The 3,706-nt window shown below is 32.8% G+C and overlaps 1 long non-coding RNA gene across 1 annotated transcript in view; it reads right to left on the bottom strand.

Annotated features, from left to right (window-relative positions):
• Positions 1-1,641: 1,641 nt before the first annotated feature.
• The window catches only part of LOC117120954, a 3,093-nt gene continuing 1,028 nt past the window's right edge, over positions 1,642-3,706 (bottom strand). The window contains exons 2-3 of the long non-coding RNA XR_004447449.1: positions 2,582-2,646; positions 1,642-2,322 (exon numbers count right to left, since the gene is read on the bottom strand). This is a non-coding gene — a long non-coding RNA (uncharacterized LOC117120954). The remainder of the gene's footprint in view (positions 2,323-2,581; positions 2,647-3,706) is intronic.

Below are 3,706 nucleotides of genomic sequence, written 5' to 3'. Positions count from 1 at the left end.
CATTTCTACTGTTAAAGCAATGTTTAACTACTATTACTTGTACGTACGTTAATATTTATGAAATCCCATGGTCACAAATAAAATGAAAAGTATGAATGGTTAAATGATATATTTAGTACTAATAAACTAATGAAAAGAAGTCATGTTATTAATGCAATGATGATTATGTATATTTGGCCGGACCAATAAAAATAGCTTCCGACGCCCCTGAATATAATATGTTTCAGTTCAGTTGAACTAATGGCGATGTTGAAAATTTGTGTTCTTTAGTGTTAAAGATATAATAACAAAATACATTTTAACTTGATATCACAGGGATAAATATTGTACACGTTACACTCGATTGAAACTTCTGAAATTTTGACCTTCTCCATAAATTTTGGCTTTTCACTTCAAAACATTTTGTCAGCATGCAGGAAACGGAATTCTATCAAGTTGTAAATGTTGATAATTTAACCTTTGCTCCATAAACTGTGTTGGCCCTTTAATAATTTAAAGTGAATTTTGAATTCCAAATGAATTATATAAAATTTGGGCTTAAAATTAATCATATTTATGACTTGAGCTTGACACATGGACTTTGATCTTTTATCTTTATTAAAGGTATGAGGTATGAGGTAGGTTAATTTAGGTAAAATGCCTTAAGAATCATTCCCAGTGAAAAATGGGTGCAATTAAATATTTAAATGTTATCATTGCTCAGTAAACTTTGACCTTTCATACACAATGTATATTTAAACGTATTTAAACTAATAGGCATCATTCCTGTGAAGTTTGTGCTCAATGTAATCTTTTTTTGACTTGACCTTAAACTATGAACTTTGACCTTTCATCTTCTAAATATTTTAACATGATTCAGAATACTATAAAGATACTTTCAGTTAAATTTGCGTGCATTTGAAACATTTTTTACATTAGTGGTTGACTATTACGTTAGTGGGTGATACAGCGTCGCACCACATTCAATGCAAGCCCAGCAGTTGGGCAGTTACTGCATGATTTTTTTATTTTATTTTATTCATTTCAGCCAGTACAAAAACAACAAAATCAATAAAGAAAGAGGAGGGCTGAAGAGTGGCAAAAGCGGTATAAAAACTACTATCACCGGATATGGTGTGCCCCTCCGACTCAATTTTCCTTATTAAACACAGATAAATAAAAAGATATTTGCCAATATAACAAAGAAAAGTCAAGATTAAATAGATAACAAAATAGATTTAATAAACATATAATATTAATTTTTTATCAAAAATAACTTTAAAAAACCGAAAATACAATTGAAGGAAAAGCAATTAACAATCCCATGAACTAAATTGTCTAAAATAATATTTAATTTTCCCTTTGTAAATACCCCAGCTATCACAAACAAAAAGAATCTTTAATATCAATGGGTAAATTATTCCATATTCTCATGAAACGGCCTGGAATGCTGTACTTAGCAGAATCTGTATTAGCCCGCAAATGAATAAATAAAGAGTTCATTGACACGATAACTACTGATTTCAATGTTATCGAGAACAACAGAATCATGTACACAGTTATAAACTACAAACAAACAGTACTGTAAAATATTTCCTATTAGCTTCGGTTGTAGAGAGTTCAAGAGCCTCAAGGCGATTAGTATATGTATCCTCTTGTCTTTTTTGATGCAAGATGAATCTGGTAGCGCGACGCTAAATCAATTCAATTTTGTTTATGTTCTCCTTCCTATAGGGATGCTATACATTACAACAATAATGAATGTGAGGCAACACTAATGATGAATACAGTTTAAGAAGTACAAGCGTAGCACAGTTCCTACAGAACGAAGTTCGTTTACATAGACAGTAAACAACAACGGTCCAAGAAATGATCCTTGTGGTATACCACATAGTACAGTTGTGCAAGGCGAACATTTACCCAGGAATACCACTCGCGGCTTTCTGTCGCTAACAAAGGATTTCAACCATTTTAGCACATTGCCACTGATTCCATATGTATGCTCCAGTTTAGCGCACAGGATTCTGTGCGAAATCGAGTCGAATGCACGAGAATAATCAAATGACACAACATCTATGCGAGATGCATCTTTATCGACTGCGAGAGTCCAAGAGGTAGCTGTCTCGGAAAGTAGCGTAGTAAATCCATGTTGCTTATCGTAGAGAGACCAAATTCGTTTAGATGGGCGTTTAGATCTTCGGTTACCAAACCCTCCAGTAACTTACAGAAAAGTGATGTTAGAGCGACTGGTCTATAATTCTTTAACGACGACGGTACAGACGACGGAGTATTCAAACACGGGAACTTAATATTGAATTCCTTTTCTTGAACCATTCGGCGTTGCTATAAGAAACAAACAAAAAACAAATCTTAGAATAATTCAACACAATGTCATTTGCTATGCCTAATTATCAAAGCAGCTCATTAAACATTCTCATTTAAAGTAAGTACACTTCATAAATTTCCTAGATATGTTACAAAGCATCCAGATTTAATAATTAAACATTTCATCATAAAGGTTATAATCATGGTATGTAAATGATTATTAATTATCTATGAGTATCTATAATTATACAGATTCTACAAATATTTCTTGCCATACCGTAAATTTTGATCTCTCCGAATCATTATACTGTACATAAGTTTTCATTGCATCATAAATCCAATCTGAAATACAATTAATGCATAATACTAAATTCTATCGAAAATAATACATCTAGTACAATATGAATAGCCTATCTTCGACTACCTAATTAATATTCATGTAGATGTTCTCTCAAGCGTGAAGAAAGAAAATCAACAGCGACGTTCCTCTATAGACCAGGCTATAATTGAGATAGGTGTCACTTGGAGAGGTAGAAACTCTCATATGGTTTTTCTAGACCAGTTTTTTTTATGGGGAATCAGAATATGTGAGGTAAAAGGGGCGTAACCTGAGAACTTTCGCGTGAGGGCGCTCTTTTCAAAATGGCCGCTAAAATCAAATAAACTACATATATATATAGGTAAAATAAGCACAAAAGAGGTAGGTTTGACCAACTTTTGAATATATAATGATAGGAGTAAAGTATAATTAGCTAAAGTTATTAATGTGAAGATTTCGAGAGGCAATTGAGGGCGCTTTTTAAAATGGAGGCCAAAATTAAAGAACAGCTTAACAGCAGCTTCAATACCCTAAAAAAATTTGGTTAATTTACAAAACATGCATGTAATAACTGCTGTTGATTTTTTAAACCCAAAATAACATATTTTAGGGTGATAAGCTAACTCACTTTTGGAAATGTAAGTAAAAATGCCCCCTTATATTAGTCCTTTTCTGTTTACAAGAATGGAAAATATCACCAGAATCCTAAAAAAAATCCAGCTTTCTTACAAATATCCGGTTGTTTTTCATTATTTTTGTGTACTACACAAGGTATTCCAGAGGACCACATGTTGAGCAATAAACCTATGTTGAGCAATAATCTTCATTTATTGCTAATCACACTGCAATCTGAAAGTCTTCGTCTTTATTATAAACAGTTCTTGGATGTCCATGGGCATCACTGTCTCAATCCTTTTTTGCTTCATTTGATCATTCCATCTGTTGTGAACACATTTTTATTGACCAAATCATTTACGTCTGCTTAATTTCCATTTTAGCGATTAAATTTGCTCAAGTGCTCAAGGGTCTGCTTGCAAACATGGTGGTAGCAATGATATGTCTGTGATCTTGTTGCCTCTAGTA

The sequence above is a fragment of the Anneissia japonica genome, unplaced genomic scaffold (assembly GCF_011630105.1).
Source record: "Anneissia japonica isolate Jap-2015-1 unplaced genomic scaffold, ASM1163010v1 scaffold1239_len605302_cov174, whole genome shotgun sequence".
In the NCBI taxonomy this organism is placed as follows: domain Eukaryota; kingdom Metazoa; phylum Echinodermata; class Crinoidea; order Comatulida; family Comatulidae; genus Anneissia; species Anneissia japonica.
This window is presented reverse-complemented; position numbering and strand designations above follow the sequence as displayed.